Source organism: Pelodiscus sinensis, chromosome 5 (assembly GCF_049634645.1).
Source record: "Pelodiscus sinensis isolate JC-2024 chromosome 5, ASM4963464v1, whole genome shotgun sequence".
In the NCBI taxonomy this organism is placed as follows: Eukaryota; Metazoa; Chordata; order Testudines; family Trionychidae; genus Pelodiscus; species Pelodiscus sinensis.
Genome location: NC_134715.1, coordinates 42,878,001 through 42,900,524, shown reverse-complemented (window position 1 = coordinate 42,900,524; position 22,524 = coordinate 42,878,001). Strand labels below are relative to the sequence as shown.

General features: G+C 44.4%; 1 protein-coding gene across 2 annotated transcripts in view; it reads left to right on the top strand.

The window, feature by feature from the left end:
* Nucleotides 1-10,268: 10,268 nt before the first annotated feature.
* The window catches only part of IL15 (interleukin 15), a 97,303-nt gene continuing 85,047 nt past the window's right edge, over nt 10,269-22,524 (top strand). Inside the window, exon 1 of one of the 2 annotated variants that reach the window (XM_075929903.1) lies at nt 10,269-10,287. The gene's annotated coding sequence lies outside the window, so the exon portion shown is untranslated. Of the gene's footprint in view, nt 10,288-21,467; nt 21,626-22,524 lie in introns of those variants that run through there. The other variant, XM_075929902.1, reaches the window with a different exon arrangement.

The window sequence follows — 22,524 nt, the reverse complement described above, 5'->3', positions numbered from 1 at the left end:
AGTCCTGTCCAACATCCCAAACCCCCCACTCCTAGACCCCTCCCAAGCCTCTCCCCCGTGCCACTCCCAATTCCTTGTTCCCGGCTAAAGCCCACTGAACCCTGAGTCTCTCATTTCTGACCCCACCACAGAGTCTGCACTCCCAGTTAGAGCACTCTCTCAGTGAAAATGTGTGTGTGTGTGGGGGGGGGGTGAGAGTCATCAAGGGAGGGGAATGTAGTGAGTGGTGTGGGGTCTCAGGGAAGGAGGAGTGTCAGGGTGTACAGTTTTGTGCAACTGTATCTGGGGGTGCCCCTCTGCACTAGCTTCCTATTCAGTGTCTGTTGTTCCCCATAAATCTCACCCAGACCTGGTCCAGACTGCATGTCCAATATCAAACCCCAGAGGCGGTTCAACAAAATGTGCTAAGGGAACACATCAGTGTGCCACCTCCCCACTGCTCAGATGTGGCCCAGCTGTTCCCCCCTGCTCCCCATGGAGGGGAAGTTGGGCCAAATTTGAGCATTTGACAATGAGACCTGGCACAAGGGGTCACACAGTGCCACATAGCTTTGGCTTGGTTGCCCCTCTGTGAGAGAGAGGTGGCCAGGCCCAATCTGGCAGGGAGCTAGCTAGCTTGCCTATCTCACCCTATTCCACAATAGTTCCAAATTCCTATTCTCCGTGCAGTTTCCTCTGCATCCCCTCCCTGCAGTTTCTGGCTGGTCATGCTGCTGCAGCTTCCCAAAAATGCCAGATCACTTTTCAGTTCATGGTCTTTTCATGGCATTTTTGTCCTCTTCTGCCTGCTGCCAGGAAGAAGGAAATGTGCAGTGGGGAGATAGTTCATAGAAATTGTCTTCTGCTTAGCAAGTCCATCACACATGTTTATTTTTTATCCCATTTATAGCTACGGTTATCTTGAAGGTTCCCTTTAAAAAAAAAGGGAGGCAAGGTGGGAGGAATATCCATATGCCCCACAAGCTTGCGTTAATGGATTATGCATGCCTATGGGGATTCTATTAAAAGAAAAGCATCATTTGATCTGGGTTTAGAGGAGACCAATTCAGGAAATGCTGATATGCTTTTATGAATTGCATTTTGTGTTAGTTTACACAATTAAAAATAATCAAGCAAGACAAAAATTATCTGCTAATTATCTGAGCAATCTCGCAAACATGATGTGCAAGTGTTTTTTCTACCCATAACTTTATCCCCAGAGCCTCTTACAACAAAGATGCACAAAATGTAGTAGCACTCTTTATTTGGGGATTACGCTACAATCTGCTGTACAGGTATTTACTTCTGTGCACTAATCTTCCTGATTCAGCGGTACAGAATCAGTAGTCAGTCTATAAAGTGTCAAAGACTACAAGGACATTGATATACTCTAATTAAACTCAGGTCCCCATGAAGTGTATCAAGCAACACTACTCAGAGGCAATAAACTACTTTTGCCACATTAGAGAGAGCTTTAGAATTTGGCAAAGAAAGAAATACAAATAAATCATTATTTTAATGACTATGAAAGATTTTGCCAGACAGGGGGAATATGGAAGCAATCCCAGTGAGATAACTCAAGCACTGCCAGTTCCATGTTGCATTAATAGCTGAAACCAAGCAGCCTTTGTGAAATGCAAGAAAATCATTACAAGTGTCTGATGTACTTGGGTAACTTTTCTTGGCAGTAGTTGCTTAGCATTTACATCAGGCTGCAAAAGGATTGTGTTCTGACTGCTTATTTTTGTAAACTTCATTGAAACAAAATGAAGTATTTTGTTATGCCTGGCAGCATCTGGTGAGATTGCACTCTGCAATTTGCGTACCTTTTTCCCCCCAATAGTTTTTTTGGAAGAGGCTTTTCTGAAATTTGGCCCATCTACATTGGGCCAAATTTCAGAAAAAGCCTCCTCTTTCAGAAGAGCCCTCCTTCCTCGTGGGAGGAGGAAGACAGGGCTTCTGAAAGATTATATCTGCTCTTCCGCAAAAAAAAGCAGAAGAACAGACGCGTTCCCTGGACACGGTGGAGTTTTTCCAGGATACTATGTAGATATAGCCTCAGTGAAAGGACTGTACTTTCCAATAGAAGATTTCTAAAAGCAAATTGAGTGCAATGAATAACAGAGGGCAGAGAACAGGCAGCTTTGCGTCACCAGAAAGGGAAGCTGATGCCTTGTGTATTTCTTTATGCTATTTCTAGTGCCATCATTCCAAATGCATAATCTTGTTCACATGTTGACTGCCATAGCTTTTTCTAATAAAGTTATAATAAAGCTTTTGGATCAGGCTTTATTATATGCATGGATTTTTTCTAGTAAACATCTTCCTTATTTAAGACTGGAGGCATGTTTTACAATATATCATGCTAATTATTATGATAATTAAGCTGAAAATGTTATTTTTATTATTCAGTTTTCCATGTACCATATAAAATACACTTTCCAAAACAATTTGTTATGCTTTGGCACCAATTACACAATAAAGAGGAAGAATAGCTAGTAGTCAATTAAACAAACAAGCACAGCATGTGGTTTTTATGGTACCCTTTTCTAACTGACTGATTACAAAATTACAGTGTAGCCCAACACTGATCTAATCAGACTTTCTGAGTAAGATCAAAGCAATACTGCAGCTGGCCCTATATCTTGAGTTTAAAGCTTCTTCAAGACAATGGTTGGCCAAGATAGGTGTTTTACTAGTAAACTGAACAAATGCTTCACAAAGTGGAAATGGAAATATGAATCTTATGTTGAAGGTTACTGTTTTCACTAGCAGTGGAAATAAAGGACAAGATCGATCAGATCAGGAAACAGTCCCCTGTGAAGTAGCAAAGGTTAGGAAGAGCACTGTTGGATAACATTTAAATTTGGGATTAGCACCTCAATATTTATCAATAACTCTCATCTTATTTTCTGAAAGATTTATACAATATTTACTGTTCAAGAAACATACAGGATAACTCAGGATGCAAAACATAAAAATTACAGGCCTATACACAGGAACTTGTGTGCGCGCGCGCACACACGCATACTTCTTTTGGTAAATGTGGACCGCAAGGGTGTGACTGCACTCATCATGGTCATCTAAGCAAGTGTGGAAATCAGCCCCAGCCATTCCCTGGCTGGTTAGAACATGGGGGAGGGAAGCTTGGGCAGCATGCCGCTTCTGCCTTTCCCTGGCTGGCTGCAGCATGCTTACTTGGGAGACCTTGGGGGGTGCTTTCATATCTCCTGTGTGTACAGGCCTGAATTAGACAGGAAAGAAATCTCTCTCGGTGCTAGCCATATCACAATGTAGAGAATTTTTTTTTTTTTTAAGGGAGCACTAATCAGAGTTCTGAGTATGGAGTCATCCCCTGAGCCATAAGCTTCAGTACCCTACGCTAGTGCTTCACAGAAGGAAAAAAAAAATCTATCTAGGTCTATTGGCCCTTTAGCAATACACAGGTTCTCTCTATTGTGGTGATTAGGCTTTTATACTGTGCCTTATAGATAAAACAGAAGAGATTGCAGGACTTCCCAAATCATCTATCACCACCCTGGGAAAGGAGGACAGATTTAATTTGAGCAAATTAGACTTCTACATAGCTGCTATGTGGCCTCTCTCCAGAGAGAGAGTAAAGCAAACATGAGACTGGGGTTCTGAATTTATAACTTCAGTGTCCGAGATAACATGACCTTGCCTTGTCTAGATGGAAATGATAGTGTTAGGCTCCAATAATTATCATAATCAATAAATAAGCCATTCAAATAATTTACTCATCTTGCTAAAAAACCCTGGGGGGGGGGGGAATTCTGCTCACACAAACAAATTTAACTTTTCTCCTGAATAATCTGCTTCAATCATTTTTGCTAGTGCTCATTGTAAGTCATAACGTAGGTTAGGGACCCACTATGCTAGCTTCAGGTTATTAACCAAACCCTCTAGCTCTGATTTGTTCCTACTGGGCTTTCTTGTGAGCCATCAAAACAGCAGTCTTCTGCACAGATTTTCTTTTAGAGCCTCCCTTACTGTAGTCCTAGATGTAACTAAGGGTTTATTGATTTCTGAGAAAAAGGAAAGAAAAAAAAAAAAAGCTTTGACAAAGGCCAGGCATTCCTCATTCTGTAGTAAAGCCAATTTACTTTCCACTGAGAGGGAGCCTGCTGAGAAGCTATGCACTGAAAACAATCAAAATTGCTGTACGATCAGATATTGCAATATTCCTCAAGGATATAGCAATGGAAGTTTGCATTAAGGATGGAGTAATAGTCTGCTATCATGAATGTTGAGAGCTACAGTTCCATGAGGGAAGCAGTATGTTGACTGGTACTCTTTATAAGAAATCAGAAGATTCTGCTACTTACATTCAATCTAGTGCTCTGTGTTCTAATTCTCACAAAGGCTATGTCTACACTACAGAGTTTATCCTGGAAAAACTCTGCCGCATCTAGGGAATGAGGCTGCTCTTCCAAAATTTTTTTTAGAAGAGCAGACATGCTTTTTTGGCATTCCTATTAACCGAGTTTTTAGGAGGAAGAAGGGATGTTCTGAAAAAGGCGTTTTTTCCCCGACATTTGGCCCAGTGTAGATGGGCCAAAAGTCGGAAAAGCCTCTTAGGAAAAAAGAAGTGGAAAAAACTACTCCAATTGTGGTTTGCAATTGGTGTCGCTTTTTTCTGGAAGAACAGTGTAGTGTAGACATAGCCAAAGTGAGCAGTCTTTTCTTTCTTTTCAATGAATTCTAATTATTTATAAGGTTGATCATTAATATTCTTTTTTTGCCCAAGCCAAACCTTTTTAGCAACTTTTTAATGACTATTAATGTACATTAAAAACCTTTTCATGTCTATTTTTTCCTTAAATAGCCCTAAATACTTTTTACCAATTGTCTGAGCTAGGCAAAGGGCTTACATAGATATGCAAGTGGCATCAAATTGAACATGTCTCTATATGTAGCAAGAATTTTTGAACTCACATCTACGCTGTTCCAAAATTTCAGACAATGTTCTAGCATCACTGGCCAAAATCAGAGAACAGAAGTGGGGAGGGAGAAATGAAGGACCCCTGGAGCCTCTGCTTTCTGTTTAGCACAACCATGGCTTCAAGCATCTCTGCATATGCCTTTATAGCAAACTGGTTGATGGCATCCCTTAATGCCTTCCAGCATAACACCGGAGAAGGGGTGAGCAAACTAGAGACAGAAGTACTACCTCATCTGTGGCCATCTCCCTCTGGAGGAGAAAAAGTGGTCACCCTTACAAGTTTAACTCCTAGTCCAATGAGGGACCAGGACATGGCGCATCTGTACACAAACCCTTCAAAGGAGGGAAGAAACAGGCTGTCAGTGGGGATCCTGGATGGAGGAAGAAATAGGGGGCATGGGAGAAGAATATGAGTGCCTGGTATAAAGAGGAATGCTGGGGGGCTGGAAAAGAAACAACCAGTGGGAGAGTGAACACTATGGGAGCCTGAAGAGAATCCTTGAAATAGAGGGATGTGGAATGGGGGCACACAGGGACTTTGTGGGGGTGGAAAAAGGGGCAAGAGAGGATTGCAAGGATCATGTAATTGCATGTATGCACTAAACTTGGCCTCTACTAGCTATGAAGTCTGACTCCTGGTAATATTATAATACTGCTGTCTGTTTCAGATAAGCAGGATTAATAATGGGATCTACTCCTGAACACAATTAATATAACATTCACCAGATTTCAGGGTAATACAGATATGGGTGTAGATTCATGTTTTAGAATTCTGGTCTGTATCTAGAACAAACATATTAGGTGTTCCAAATGGGACGACGAAATATGGAGTCAGAAACTCTTAGAATTGTAAATGTTCGTTCTCTTTTGTAAAAGACAGAAAAAAAATTGAATTTCACATCTAAAAGGTCAAAGTTACATGTAAGATTTTTTCAGGAGGCATTTTGTGCGGCTTGCCTCTGTTAGAAAAATCTTAGTAAAGTTTTTCATTGTATATTTGATTTAAGATTGAGCTTTGTCAACTAACCTAAGTTGAAATCACCTAGTGTTTCCTCTGTGTCTCTGTTGTCCCCTATGTTCAGGAGGGTCAATAAATACCATTCTGACCAGTGACGTAGTCACTGACAGCAGAAGGAAGGAGGGTGCTAGGACCCTGCAGGCACTGGCCGCTTCCACACCTGCAAGAAATCAAACCTGAGCGCAAAGCGCTTGATGGGGGTGGCACACAGGGCAGGGGTTCAGGCTGAACATGCACAGAACACAGCTGGTACACAGGCCTTCTGTGCGACTACAACCCCCACGATCCCTTTCACTGCCAGTCAGTCCAAGGCGCCGCCCATTGGGCTGCAGTGTCCAGGTCCTCGCCTGTAGCCTGCCCCTCTGACAAACCGCAGCTGCTAATTGGTCAGAGGGTGCATCAGTCTGGCTAGAAGTGGAACGGCCTTGTGCACTGGAGGGAGCCTCATGTGGCAGCGGGACAGACGGGGGGGTGCGGCCGGAGATTGTTTTTTTAAAATGTATGTTCTTATTTTTGCTGTCTTAGAAATAAACAACATATACATAGTAATAAATGATTGGGGGGGGACTGCAAATTTTGCCTTTGGCCTCTGGGCACATAACACCTTTGCTATGCCGCTGATTCTGACTCTCTCAGTAACTGGGTTTGCGATCTTTGAGTAATTCAGAAAAAAAACAACTCCTGTTGAGATGTTTACAGTATTTGATGTTGTACATAAGTGTCACCTGTGGCTAAAGGCTGTGTGAAGGGTCTCCCTGCCGTGCGCTGCTCCCTGTCCTGCCGTGCGCTGCTCCCTCATGGGGGTCTGCCCCCAACACCCATCTTCTGCTCCCTGCAACCTACCTGCCCACATCCTCATAGACTTTAAGGCCAGAAGGGACCATTATGATCATGTAGTCTGACCCCCTGCACAGTGCAGGCCACAGAATCTCACCCATCCCTCCCAGAATAATCCTCTCACCTATACCTCAGATATTGAAGCCTTCAAATACTTTGAAGACCCCAAGATGCAGAGAATCCTCTAGCTGTGGTCTGTACCCCATGCTACAGAGGAAGGCAAAAAACCTCCAGGGCCTCTGCCAATCTACCCTGGAGGAAAATTCCTTCCCGACCCCAAATATGGCGATCAGCTAAACCCTGAGCATGTGGGCAAGACTCATCAGCCAGACACCCAGAAAGTTCTGAGTATCCTACCTCAGCCCTCACCCTCCCCCCCAGAATCTGTCCCCAACACCCATTTCTCCCTCCCTGCACCCCCCGGCTCAGCTGCCTATTTCCTACCCCCACCCCTCATACCCATATCCCTCTCCCTGCTGCACCCTCTGGCCTGGCTGCCCAAGTCCTACCCCAGACTCCCCCCCATGGGGTCTGCGTAAACCCCCAAGCTGCTCCTCATTATAGCCTCACACTGGTGGGGGGGGGGGGGGGGGGGTAGAGGATAGGACAGCCCCTTGCCCAGCACGGAGGCAGGGGAGGAAATGCACTGCAAGACACTCACCCAAGAAACCCCTTCAGGCAGCAGCTGTCAAACATGTCACACCCTCCTCGTATTTTTCCTTCTGCCTCACAGGTACAGCAGCCAGGGGCCATCGACTGAGCCTGCTGCTTTGGGCACTACTCTGGTTTGTAGCTCACTGAATATTCATGGTGCTTGAGCACCTAGGGCCTACATAGCTCAAAATGTTCTCATTTGATGAAGTGGTTTTACCCATGAACTAACACTGCTACCCCTCAAATTCGACATGCAGCGTTCAAGTCCTGGTCCCATGGTGAATGACTCTAGAATAGCATTATCCGGGATTCCCTGAAGCACCAGTATCTTCCTGGCAGGGGGTGAACGGTGAGGTAGGTCTCCAACTCCCCCTTGCCATGAGGCCCCCCCCCATTCTTTGATCCTTCTGTCTCTCCCTCCTCCCCAAGATTCCAGCTCCTGGCCAGGCTGGAATCTAGATCTGGGCCATGGTAAGAGCCACCAGGGAAGCCCAAGTCACTGTGCGGAACCCTGGGGACACAAGCTGGGGACTGTTCTCCAATGGAAGATGGAGTGTCAGGAGCTCCCCAGGCTGTTTTCTGGTGCCTAACTCTGGCTTTCAGCCTGGCCAGGGGAGAAAGGAGGAGCAGGCAGCGGGACTCCTGCATGTGTTCTGGTTTTGCATTTTGAAAACGTGGCCACCCTCATCTATATCTACAGCAGGTTTCCATTTGTGAATCACTAAGAGGAGCTAGGTGCCTATGTTTAACAGAAGGTAGGGCTTTGCACATTACTTTCCTCACTTGGGTTAGCATGCTTTTTTGGGGACCCTATTCCTACGGTCCCACTCTCTCTCACCATTCATTGTACATAGCCTTGGTGTCTAACTAGCCTTTGTGGATCACAAGCTTGCTACTGTGATTTTCTTGGAACCCCTGGGCAGTGGTTAGTAGCATCAGGAGAAGGCTGTGCCTCCTCATACAGCCTGGTGTGGCCCTGACCATGATCTGCCTCCAGGCTCAATCCTGCCCGTTTCTAGTTCTCTTCCTGCTCTTTGCAGCTGAGAGGCTGGGGCAGGCAGGCTGGGCTCAGAGCTCACAAGGTCTCAGGCTGGTGGTGCTCCCGCCATGCTACTTACCTAGTACTCCAGGGTTGGGGCCGCACAGAAGGGGATGGCAGCTCTGGGTTCCGCAGGGGAGGTGGGTGCAAGGGAAGGGCTAGCACCTCAGGCAGAAAGGTAAAGGAGTGGGGAACTAGCCTCCTCCAATAGCCTCTTTACCTGCCGCCCACGTAGGGACCTAAAAGTTAGGCTCAGAGGTGTTACAATACTGAGCATCAAAGTTGCTTGACAGATCAATCCCTAGGTTCTCAATAGAAAGGATGAGGCAAATAATACAGACAATTTTGGAAAGAAGAATCCTGGTGTTTCACCTTATCTGGAAATAAATGAGGATTCTGCCCCAGAGTGAAGGAGAGACCAGCAAATACTTTAATTGATTAGAATATTCACAGAAAACAATCATTAAATGGCACGTACTCATTTAAACATGAATTTACTGGCATGAACATTGATGGAAATAGCAAATATTAGATAACATGGAGGAAAGGACATGATGTCTTCTGGCATTTTCAACAGGCTTTAGATCAGAGCCTAGTCACAGAAAGTGAATACTAAATTAGTATTAAAAAACGACTGAAGGTATTAGGATCTTTGAATCAGGAAATGAAAGTATGATATAATCAATACTTTTATTATGTTAAAAAGATCTTTAGTTTTGGAAAAAATAGTTATGTTTCTTTGAATGAATAAAGATTTATGTTCTTAAATCTTTTCAGCCAGCTGGCTGCTAATTACCCAAAGTTGTCTTTATATGTCATAATGCTCTAGTATTATAGCATATGGCTTGCTTAGCTCTGAAATTACTTTTTGGTATTACTAAAAGGTAATAGAGCTAGCGGTTCTAGAAAATCTCAAGTGGTAAAAACTGAAAGCAAAGTTTATTAGAAAATTATGTGGAAAATTTTAATAGCAGTATTGGAGGGAAACAAATGCTACAATCAAAGCCTGAGGATCTTTAACAAATTTGTGACAGACTTTTTAGTTAAAAACAATTGTAAGTGGACCAACATGAGTTTTCAGCAGATGGCTTCACGAGCAAAGGAGATACAGAAGACAAAGGTTATAGAGCAAGAAAAAATAAGATGGGGGGTGGGGGGGCGGAAGGGGAGGAGGGAGTCAGAGTAAACAACCTGTCACAAATAGATGAGCAATGTGCATTACTCATCGCTTTCTACATTAAAAGAAGAAAAAAAGTGTAACTAATGCTTCCAACTAGAGATTGCATCTCTCTGCTTTCAAAATCTTCTACAGCAGAAGTTTGCACAGAAACATGGTACAAAAATAAACTCCTGGATTTACACTCTGATTTGGGTACAATAACAAGGGTCTAATCTCACATCTCTTGAATTCAGCGGCAATATTCCCATTAACTCTAAGGAAAGCAGGATTAGACCGTTAGAAAAACCTGTGAGTAACTGCCAGTTCCTAGGTACCTTTACTGTGCTGCTGCATGTATCCTATATATTGTATTTTTATCTCTCTGAACTCCAAATAGCCTAATAAACTCAGGCTTTACTGCTAAATGCAAAACTGTCCTCAGCTCTGCTATTCATTTTTCTCTTTTGCATTCCAACCATCTCTCCATGCAGCTGAACTGGTTTGACACCATATGCAAGGGGATTTTGACACCTACTTTAAGAGAAGAGAAACGATGACTCCTTCAGCACCCTTCTACAGTTTCACAGCTATGAGGGCCTTCCAGAACCTATACTCTAGACCCAGAAGATTGGCTTAAGGTAGGCAAACTCCAGCTACGTCAATAATGTAGCTGGAGTCGTCATACTGTAAGACGAGCTTAGTACCATCTTTACAGTGGGAGGTCAATGGAAGCAAATGCTCCCATCAGCTTCACTTATTCCTTGTGACTGTAAGGAGTACTGGGGCTAACCAGGGGACACACTCAGCATTTGATTTAGTGGGTCCTTACTAGACCCACTAAATCAAACACTGGGAATTAATTAAGTGTAGCAGAGTATTTTAACTCAGAAGGGAGAAAAGAAGAGAGGAAGTTGTGTTGACTAAGGCATTGAATTCTGAGAAAGTATGAAAGCCACCTTTTTCTCATTTGTACTTTTCTGGTTTGGAATTTGGCATTTTAAAAAAATGTATGCATGGAAGGAATGTCTCCAGAGGCTCTTGCAAAATTGATTTCAATTTAGATTTTTCTAACCTCTATGATAAAAGCCTATTCAGAGAGGGACGTTTTAGGTTCAAAGCTTCTGGTGAACTCTTCTCTGTTGTTCTGATAACTGGGTTGTGTAACTTGCTTTCTCTCTGTGCCGTGTAATTTTCGCAAGGCAGGAATCTGTCTGTAGTCATTTTACATCTAGCTTTGCTTGACTAGATTGTATTCATTGGCTCATTTGGATTGTGACATGTTGAGTTTTATTAACAGAGAGAGAAGTCGAAATAGACTTGATGTGTTTTACAAGCATTTTACATTTCTTAGAATAAATCATAAGCAATTCTATTCTGGATTTTCTATGTGGATTTGCTCTGAATTTAAAAAATGAGAGAATGTTTGTATTAAGCTTGTGCATAGTTAGGGCATGGAGCAATGAAAAAGTTGTCAGACTAGAACCGTATTTGCCAACAGTGTAGCACAAAGGCTTCCACAATCCAGAAAAAGTATAGCTAAAATTAGCCTTGAGGTTGACTCACTTATGACAGTTGCTAACAGAAGTGAAAGTTGCTAACTCAGTTTTTTCCTAGACTTGATATCATAATTAAAATCATGGTTCTTAAATTCCACTTTATAGACATACACACAAGTTTTTAAATTTTTCAGCCACCTCACAAGAGAAAATTTGTTTATAGGTATGTACAAATGAGTGCTAAACCATGCTTTTCTTCCTGTATATGCAGAAAACAGAGTGGAACATACTTTACACATTTGGAAAAAAAAGAATATCTCAGTGGAAAGATAAAAAGTATTAGATAAGATGTCAGGGTCATGGCTCATAGTAAGCTACTAAAGACTCATGCCAGTGAAAACTGCAGCAGAGTCAAGAGGACAATCTTGCTCTGTGCTCCATGGGATAGGAAACAGTTTGGAAGAAATTATTCATTAATCTGTCCTTAGCTGGTTGTTTTTCCACAGACCATTTCCTTTTTAATCTGAAACATGTATGATTCAGTCACAGTTTAGAAAGGCCTTCACTGTCTAGTAATATAGTAACCTCATCATCCCTGAAAGGAAAATATTGACAGCAGGGCCTGACCCTAGCTTCTCCTGTTGATCTCTGCCCCTTTTGTCCATGTCTAAGATTTTCTGCTATTGCTACTACTGGCACAGTTCTACTGGTAGTAGCTATGGTGGAAGCTATTGCATAGGCAACATACCATCTCATAGCTGAGTGCCAGTCTAGATGACACAGGCATTGTCCATGTTATTTCCACCAAGCACAGAAAAGTTACCATTGGTGGATCGATGATGAGAACTCTAGTTCTCATTCAGACAATGCCTTTGGCAGATAATATGCCAGAGAAACTATGATTTCAAGTGTCTGTTGTTTTCATTCCTAAACTGACACAGCATTCAGGCTTTTAAAGCTCCTTTGAGGTGCTCATTATACCTCACACTGCTCGTAAAATGCTTCCATACAATTAAATGGCAAAGCACCCAAAACTCAATGGTTCAGGATAGAGTCAGAATATTAGCCTCTGACTTTCCTCAGTCATTCACTAACAGTCATTGTATTGGGCAAATGTCAGAGCTTTCTATTCTTCTGCTCACCATTCCTAATTAAAACCTTCTTAGAAAGTGGATCCACACAATAGTAACAACGATCCACTTTCATATACCATCCAAATAAACACCTTCCAGTCCAAGGTTCCTTAGGTATACGAGTAACTCATCTTCCTGTTTGACACTTAACACTTCTGACAAAAGTTATTTCTAAAGTTAGGGCAGTTCAGACTATTTATTCTGTTAAAATTCTGGCAACTTAGTATGTACTTGCATATTGGATTCATATACTCTGGCATGAACTTCTGTTTTTTTCTGTCCTCCCTTCTACCAACCCCAAATCCACCTCTCATCATGTAGTTCCTAACTCTGAAGTCTTCTTCCTATTTATTTTGATTCTCTTGACCTCATTCTCTCTTGCCTCCCTTTCTCCTTCATTCCAACCTTCCTTCCCTCCTTCAAATTGAACTGCCTGATCATTGCCACTGGCTCATTTTCATCTGCATCCAGGCATATTCTTGTCTCCAGTTCCTGAAGGCAAGTCTAGACTACCCTTGGCTTCTGAAAGATATGCAAATTGTGTGAATTTGCATATCTTCTTCTGATCCCTTTTTCCGAAGAGTTTTTACAAAAAAAAAAAGCAGTACCCCCCCTTTTTCGAAAGAACTCTTATTCATCAAAAATGAGGTTTACAGGGTTCTTTAAAAAAAGGGTGTGCGCGCAAAAAACCCGTCTAGACTGCTTTTTTTTTTAAACTTCCAAAAAAGGGATCAAAGATGATATGCAAATTCACGCCAAACTTGCATATCTTTTCGGAAGCCAAAGGTAGTCTAGACGTGCCCTGAGATTCCATCTGCCTCTGTTGTGTATTGTATCAACAACAACTGACCTACACATACCACTGAGAACCTGCTTTATGTATATGGCTACTGTTGCTCATGCTTTGTATGGTGCAGGGTTGGGCTTGGGTGCACTTCAGACCTAGCTTCATGAAAGGCCTATGTCAATGTCTATACTACAGTCTTGCACCCTCCAGTGTGAATGCCCCACTACACTGACATTACTACACCTCCATGAGATTGTGGTGAGGGTGACTGTCAATACCGACACTGTATTACTTACATTGGCTGCTGGCTGTCAATTTCACATCTCACTCTGCAACATGGGGCTCATAGAAACTGAAAAGAAAGACTGGTAGGTTCTATGCTGTGGATCCTGTGGATTCAGGGTTGGAGCTGTCACTCCAGAGTAGGCAGGGAGCTGCAGCACTGAGCCTGACTACTGCTCAGCTCTCAACTCCCCACAGAGCTAACAAGCTGAGACCAAGCAGCAGGATTCCACATTGTCCTTTTTAAGATGGTGAGAGCTTTCCTGGTGAGGAGGTGCACCACCAATAGAAGGAGAGTAGCATAGACATGAAAAACCACAGTGACTACTGCAATGGCTGCATGTCAACTGAAGTTTGTAGTGTCAACATGCCCTAAATGTATATCGTTCACTGACAGTGTACAAGTCTCCATGGAGATGCTTGCTCATGGAGAGAATGGGGTCAGAATACAAATGGTCATTTAGGCTGTGTTTTAATATATCTGGATATGAGTTCATGTGGAGTTTATAGCTATGCAATTAATTTTCAGATTGGGATCTGGTGCAAATATACATTATATTCACCATAATCACTAAAAGTCAAAAAGAAACTAGATACTATTAAATGGACGATCACAAGGAAGGAGATATGAACGAAGATTATCTCTCCAGAGAAATTCTAGGAATACACTACTTAAAGAAATAGGGGTACTTCTAGACTACAGGCTCTTGTCAACAGAGGCTGTGTCAACAGATGCGGTCAACAAAGCTTCTCTCTACAAAGAGTGTCTAGACTACATCCAGTTCTGTCGACAAAGCAAGCCACTTTGTTGACATGAGTGTAGACGCAATAACGACTTCTGTTGACAGAACTCTGTCAACAAAAGGCATTATTCCTCCTAAATGAGGTTTACCGCTTGTGACGGGGCACGCCCGCACCAGGCGGGGGCAGCCCCTCGGGAGGCATTGTGGAGCGGGAGGCCAGGCAGCCACCGGCTTTGCCCGGGCTGCTCGGCAGCCGCGCGTGCCGCCCCCAGCCCCAGCGCGGAGGGGGGAGGTGACGTCATGAGAGGCGCGCCGCGGCATCAGCCGCATTACCGGGGCAACGCACCGACGTCCGGGCGGAGCAGGGGGGGTCAGCCGAGACACACTGACGCCGGGACACCGGCGCCAGGTTTAAAACGCCGACACTGGGAGCAGGAAAAGGGGGAAGCACACCGGGACGGAGGCGAGCGGACGGCCCGCCAAGGAGTCAGCGGACCCACCCCCGGTAGTTCCCCGGAGCAAACCCCGAGCGGGGACGGTGAGTCTTCCGCCGGCGGAGGGGGAAGGAAGTGGCCCAGGGCAGAGTCAGGAGTGACTGGTGGGCTGGCGTGTTAAGGGTGCACACCCCGTCAGCCAAGGCGGGTTGAGCTAAACCCGCACCCTTAGGGCCCTGGGCCGGGGCCTGTGAGAGTGGGTGGGCCCGGGCCCCCCTTCCCCTCCCGCCTTACTTGGGAGAAGGAAACCGAAGACAAAGGTGGACCAAGAGGGTAGACAGGAGGACTTGGAGCACTGGTGCAGGGACACATCACGGGAGAAACTTGGGGGTACCGCCGCGAGATGGCAGCGGGGCGTCACACCGCTGTTGACAGCACTCTGCAGTAGTGTAGATGCAGGTATAGTTTTGCCGACACAAGTCCACTTTTGTGGACAAAACACTGTAGTCTAGACACGCTCTAGTTGATCAAGTTGAATAGGCATCATAGAGATTGGCAAGAAGACCTATTAAAAGATTAAATTAAAGTAGGAGAGCAAAGAAATAGCACAGTCAGAAGTGTGATACCTTTCCTGATATTTGCCAGAAACCTCACTTCATGTACTGACAAATTTAGACCTAAGCTGTAGTAGACAGTTCCATTAATATAACAATTAATAGGCCTAGCCTAAAGGATGAGTTTCCTGCTCAACCTCTTTTCCTTTGACCTCTATGTGAGCTCCAATTTTGGTGCTACGCTATGCATTGAGATTCTTTTCCTTCAAATCCCCGTTTTCTTTTATAGGATGCTACTTTGTAATCACCCCTACTAAAATAACTATTTAATAAATAATTTGTGGCTATGCTGAAATGAGAATTGTGTCCTTATTGTACTAGGTACTATACAAACACAAGAGAAAACTGACCCTTTTCCAAAAAGTTTAATCTAAAACTAATAAAAGAAAGTTCTTCACACAGCATGTAGTCAACCTGTGGAACTCCTTGCCAGAGGAGGCTGTGAAGGCTAGGACTACAACAGTTTAAAAAGAAGCTAGATAATTTCATGGAGGTTAGGTCCATAAAAGGCTATTAGCCAGGGGATAGAAATGGTGTCCCTGGCCTCTGTTTGTCAGAGGCTGGAGAAGGATGGCAGGAGACAAATCCCTTGATCATGGTCTTCGGTCCACCCTCTCTGGGGCACCTGGTGCTGGCCACTCTGCAGACAGGCTACTGGGCTAGATGGACCTTTGGTCTGACCCAGTACAGCCGTTCTTATAATGAGATTTACAGGCATATTACACTCCGGTTCTGCTACTGCTCCCATTCATGTCATTTGGAAGACTCCCACTGACTTCATGGGTATGGGATCATGCCTTAAGAGCATAGGATGTGAAGTTTAATTCTTATTAGAGACCCTTGCCATCCAAAGCCAACCTTTTAACTTAGGCAATATGACTGAGGGTATGTCTACACAGCATAGTTTTTTCCCCAGAAAAACTGGCCATTTTGTTATACCAAATAAAAGCAAGCAGGATCTTATGAGGGGGATAAGGCAAAAAGCCACATTTATTGTAAAGAGAATAATAAAAAAAGAAAAGATAGAAGTAAACAACGTTGTTTAACTACTTAACCCTTATACATATAAACATTCATTCATCCATTCATTCAGGTTCTGTGTATTTGTTGTAGTTACCAGCCTGGAAGTTGCTTGTGGCAGAATACTGGCCAGGTATTCTGTACACAAGTGATGGTAGTGGGGAGCGAAGTCCTGATCAGATGCGCATCTGAATCTTCTGGTGGGCTGGCAGCAGAACCTTGGACTCTGATTCCATAGTTTTTTAGTCCAGTTCTTATAGGAATTTCTTCCTATGCCAGTCTATGGAAATTGCTGCATCATGCTGATGTCTTCAGGGTGGCTGCCAGGTGCTTGTCAGTGATCTCATCGGGTAGACCTCCAGTACTTGGTTTTCTCCACTTGACACCTTTTGGTTGCACTGGCACCTGACGCCTTCTTCAGCCCTTTGTTGCTGTATTCTCAGGCTGGCACCTCTCAGAACCATTCATTCATTGTCCAAGCACTCTCTCATACATTCATACAGTATTTTGTATAATAATAAAAGTTGTAGTTACAAAAGTTTCTGGGTGGTATTGCTTAAAACATTTTCTGAGTGCTAAGTAAAGTTACAGTGTTTTAAAGAGAACAGGCGTCAATTATGTAACAATGCCCTTAGTCAATAACAGGGCTTGGCTCCCATAGCAGAGTTAATGCCTTGACAATGCATTGTTACAATGTATCTCTGCAATGTCAATTTCAAGCACCCCCTTGCACAAGCTTGAGCATGCCCTGGGACACGGGGGGGGGGGGGGGGGGGGGGGGGAGGGGGGGGGCTGTTTCTGGCTACAAGGGTTATATTCTTAACAGTTCTAAGTTACATGACCTAATACATTATATTCTAAAGGGGCAATAATAATAATAATAATAATAAATCTAAACATTTAACAATCTTAATATAATAATAAGAAGAATTAATAATAAATCTAAACACTTTAAGTTGTGGGGAACACATTATGGGGATTCACTTCCATTTGGGGGAATCCTTTTCAATACATTAATATGTTATCCCTATAGTTTTTCTGAAAAAATGTCACTTATGTCCACACTGCAATCGTGTTCTTTCAATACATACATACGAAGAACAGAGGGGTTTTTCTGACATTGGTAAACTTCTTTCTACAAGGAAGTAGCCCTTTCGGAAAAAGGCATGTGTGGACAAGAAAGAGGGAGGAAAGAGAAAAAAACCCCCAAAAACTTAGGTGCCCATGTGGCCACTCCATCCATAGTAATCACAGCTTAAATGCAAGATAAAGTCCATTCTGTATGGAGGCTCTCTTCCGGAAAAGCGTCTTCCAAAAGAAGCCTGCAGTCTAGATGTAGTCAGAGTGTCAAGCCTTGAAGAGCATACAGGCCAGTTCTCCACTAGGAAGCTTGCTGGCATAGCTATATTTAAAGTGACCAGATGTCCTGTTTTTAAAGGAACAGTCTTATATGTAAGTCTACCTGCAAGGTGTCTGCACTTTTTCATAAAAGCAAACAAATGGTGTCATTTTGTCTCCCCATCCTTCCCCCGGCACACACCTCCCCTCCCCCCCCCCCCCCCCATCAGCATTTGCGGGTCCTGTTGGCTTGTTCTTGGTTTGCCAGCTGCCCACCCACCAGCAGTGAGTGGGTGGTCCAGCGACTGATGGAGACGAGCTCAGCAAGGCTAGTAGCAGGGCAAAGACATAGCACATAGGATCAGCTGCTGCTCTTGCTGGTCCATCAGCACAACCCTTGCTATATGCCAGTTCTCAGTTAGAAGAGCCTTGCCCCCCCCCCCCCCATCCCGTTTCCAGCTGGCACTGGCTGAGCACTGCATTCTGTGTGGGTAGGCGCCAGGCAGTGGCTGATTATGTGTTGCCTCTGCTGCTCACCCATTCTCCCTTTATGTGATCCCCCTCTCACTGTCCCCTCCCTAATGTGTCCCTTTGCCACCAGCTCAATCCTGCTGCTTCTTTATACGTCCTCTGGCAGGGGGCCTCCCATTCCTGGCACATGCAGAGAGCAAGCTCCAGGCAGAGTGCTCAACTCACTAACAAGTTCCTTCCTCCCTCCCCCCCCCTCCCCAATGCCTCTGGCTGAGCCAGTCCCCCAGGAAAATGCAAGACCCTCTAGCCTGCATTGCTTGCCAGGAGGAGCCAAGATCAGTACATAGCAAAGACTTACACAGTGCTGGTGCTCTGGCTCTGGCATGGCAGGGGAGGGGGAGAAGGCGGCAATTGCCAGTCTGTTTACAGGCCCAACCTGAAGGCTCTCCCCTCCCTCCCCCTTCTCAGTCAGAAACTTAGCACCCTCTTTACCCACTCACCCCCATCCACCCTGGGTTGGGCCACCAGGGAGCAAGGGCCTTCTCCATCCCATAGAACCCCTCCTCTATGGAGCCACCGCTCTGGCTGCTTGGTAGAAGCTCCTACAGCCAGGTTTCTAGAGTCCTGGTGCACAATGCATCAGCATTTAACCTCTTCCTGCCTGTGCTGTAGCTGGTAAACAGGAGGCAGCTGGGTTATGTCAATGGCCAGCAGTGTTCTGGAGGTGTTAGCTGCCTTTTGACATTGTGCACGCAGGAAGAGCAACTGCTCCAGCCACAGTTTGGGAAGAAGAGATGAGCTCTGCAAAGACAGGGGTTAGTTTGTGCCTCTCCCCATTCCATGACAAAGCAGCTCCTGGAACTATTTTCCCACACCGTTCCAAAAATGCCTGGCCACTTACTGGTGTGAATGCTGACAGATCTGGGGAGGATGTGTGACCCCCATGTGCTCCCCCTCCATATTACCTCAGGAAGAAGTGGTGTCAGGTACCAGAAGAGACAGGTCTGTCTTGGGGACTCAGCCAGGCATGGAGGGTGTGATCCATTGATCAACACTAAGGATGTTAAATTGTGGTCAGTTTACTTATCTTGGGCTCCATGTTGCGCTGCTGATTTGAAATGTCACGCAGTGTCCAGGGTCAGCTGTGGACTCCCCAGCTGATCCTGGGTTCTGCTGAAATGCCGCACAGAGCCCAGGATCTGCTGGGGAATCCCCAGCTGACCCTGAGCGCTAGACGGTGCTGCCACTTTGAAACCCCATCTCAGCCTTTCAAAGGGGCATCGCTGAGCTGTGGATCAGGTGTGTGGCACTACTGCTTTGAAATGCAGAGGCAGCATTCAAAGGGGCAATGCTGCACAGCAGCTGAGCTCAGCTGTGCAGCGCTGCCCTTTAAAGTGAGAGAAGTTTATGGGCATTTGACCTCACCTCTCCTCTCCCCTATGCCCCCACTCTCACCTGCGAACTGTAGAGCCTTAAAGACAAGGTAAATAGAATAAAACTCTGCAGTATTTTTTCTTAATTTGAATGTGTGTACTGCATAGTTTTGATTGCTTGCCATTGAACTCACTTGAATAGGAGTAATTTTACCAGGTGCCCCATATTCAGCATAGGGAAATATGGTCATTAACTATATGGTTTCCTTGTGAGGTGGGAGAATTGTGAAAACTATAAACACTTATGCTGGCATGTGTGTGTCTACATCACTGCTTTTGCTAAAACCACCCACTAATTGATATTATTTTACTATCAGAAGTTTAGTGTAGACCTAGACATAAGCTTTAAAAAAAAGCTGAGAGAAGCAAATTTAATTCTTAAAAGGATTTTAAGGTGGATCACTCAGAACCAGAAGTCTAGATGGTGGTTCAGTTACTTGCATGGTCCAGATTACCAAGCTACCACCTCTTCTTCAAGAGCAGGGAGCTGAGTCACAAATATTAGAATAACTCAAGAGCCTGTGTATGTACTGTTGTCAATCCCACATCCACATTACCAGTCTTACAGGTAGCAAGGAAATTATCAGCTTTCAAAGCAAATAACTATGTTCATGCTAAAATGGTTTTAAAAACCTGTATCCAACAACATTTCAGAATATAGGGGGTCCTGAAAGTTTTAAAAGAACAAGAACTGGCAGAAGTGATATTTACCCAGAGAACTGGGAAATTACAAAAGAATTAAGTGGTGCAAAAAATGAACACTGAAGTTCCCAGGAAACTGTAAATAAAATAAAAATGGAAAACGAAGGACCTAACATTTTATTTCTTAAAACTGCTAGATGGAATAACTGCTACAGTATCCTGTAGGATGATGCAGTTGGCTCTCTTTCCTAAGTGTCTAGTCAGTTCTGCTCAGCTGTCTTGTGCGAGGATACCATGGTTTTTCCTTCCTCCCTCCCCCCCTCAACTTTGGGAGACCTGTGTCCTAATTGGCACTAGAATGGAACAGTCCAGGGACTGCACTGTGTTTGGTTGGCTGCAATGCTGTCAGAAGTGAGAGCCAAATATTCCGATCCATAAAGAAGTTTACTGGGAACAGTCTGGTTCTAAACACAGCTAAATGTGTCATTTGAGACAAAGAAAAATCTAAATTAAGGGATTTTTCTGTGAAAGTAAAACATAACCAAAGGTTTCTAAAAGTTTCCCAGGGCTAGCCCCCTTGTGGTGGGGAGAAGGGCTCCCTGAGACCCCCTCCTTTCCACTAGCCATTGTTTATCCTCCATTTCCCCCGTTAGCAGCACCTAGGTGAGCTGAGGTAATCACTCAGCTTCTTCTCCCTTCCTCTTACAATAGATGGGAATCTATCTGGAAAGAGGACCAGACCAGTCTCTTAGCCCCAGAATATTCCATTCTAAGGGATCACTCTCCCAAAATCTTTTGCCCCTTCAGAGGGTTTACTGTATACCTTTCCCCATAGGATGCATTACCTCCCCATCAGTCAGCCAGGCCTCAGGGACAATACAGCTTAACAGCTCTCTCTACCTCAGGAGGACAGCCTCTGGAGGAAGCAGCTTTCTTCTTGTGATAAGACAGATTTGCAAAGGTTGTATTGTCAGGATGTTTGGGCTGGGGAATAGGAAATCCTGAATTCTAGCTTCCTGCTTTCTAGGAAATTAGTTAATGTATGTTATTCCTCCCTTCAACTAAAATGTAGTCCAGGTTTCTTTCAAACCTGGGTGCCTCAAATTAAGCACCTAGTTATGGATTTAATATTAGGCAGACAAGTCTGAACATGTTGGCTTTAACATCTCTGCCTTAGGTACTCTATCTACATAGTGAAAACAACGTAGTCCCTTTACTAAAGGTGTATCTGCTTATTTTCTGGGAAGACCCTATGTGCTGCAATCCAGCCTCAGACTACAATTCCCATGAGCCCTTGGGAAAAACAGGAAGGAAGTTACTCTTGTGTGGGAGATCTGAGTCTCTCCATGTGTGTGGAGGAAGACTCAGCAGTCTGTGGACTCGTCCCTCTGTTTTTGGAGCAGAAAGGGAGCTAGGCTGCTGCCGTGGGGGAGTTTGAGCTGGAGCTGTTATGTGGTAGTTAGACTGGACAGTGAGCCTTTGGAACTGGGATCTAGTAGGCTGCTTCTGATTGCCTTGGAGGGGAGGCCCTTTGGCTGTACTTGTGTCTAAGAAGCTACTCTGCATCCAGCACACAGGAGATTGTGAGTAACTGGGCATCTTTGGGGAAATGCTGCCTGGGACAGGCCTCAGAGATACAGACTAACTCTGGGTTCAAAGAGGCAGAGAGGCCAACCCAGTGAACCAGAGCTACTGCATAGCTTGGACCCACATACACCCAACCTACAGAGAATCCCCATTACAGCTGAAGTTCTTCAAGGGCACCCACACAAGCAAGAGTCTGGGACTCTGAGTCCAGGGGTGTGCACACTGGGGTGGGATAAATGTTGGCAGCTAGATAAGTTCCTTTTACTTCTGTGTACTTTGTTAATTGATGTTATTCACTGTTAATTTGCTAAAGCGTGTTTAAGTTAAACAAAGGTTGTGCATTCTAATGCAGTCTATTAGATGTATATTATTTATGATTTCTAGTTGTTGTTCTGGAGTTAGATCCAGTTTATTGGTGGAAGAAGTTTATTCCTGCAGGTTCAAGGCACACCAGTTAGTGCGTGACAGGGCCAGCCAGGTGGAGGCACCACCATTATATGTTCTTTATGAGCAAGGGACAGCAGCAAGGGAGTGGATAGGGTATCACCAACTAAGTATCACCACTGGGGTGCTCAGGATCTCCTTTTACGTTGAAACTATCAGGTGCCCAGGCACACCTGTGAGTGTGACCTGCTCCCGAGTAACCCCGGGGAGGGAAAAGGGGGTTACAACAATAATACAGAAGTAGTTGATCCAATACAAACTATTACCTGATCCACCTTGCTGACATAATACTGTTATTCTGAAGGGTGTTAAAGGTTTTCACCAGGTGGGTCTTTAGTAATTCATTCAACTTCCTTTACTGTCTTTGGAGTAAACAAACACTTTCTTACTCAATGGGAGGAACAACTAAGTTAAAGATAAAAGATTAAAGATAGCTAGAAACAGGGATTGC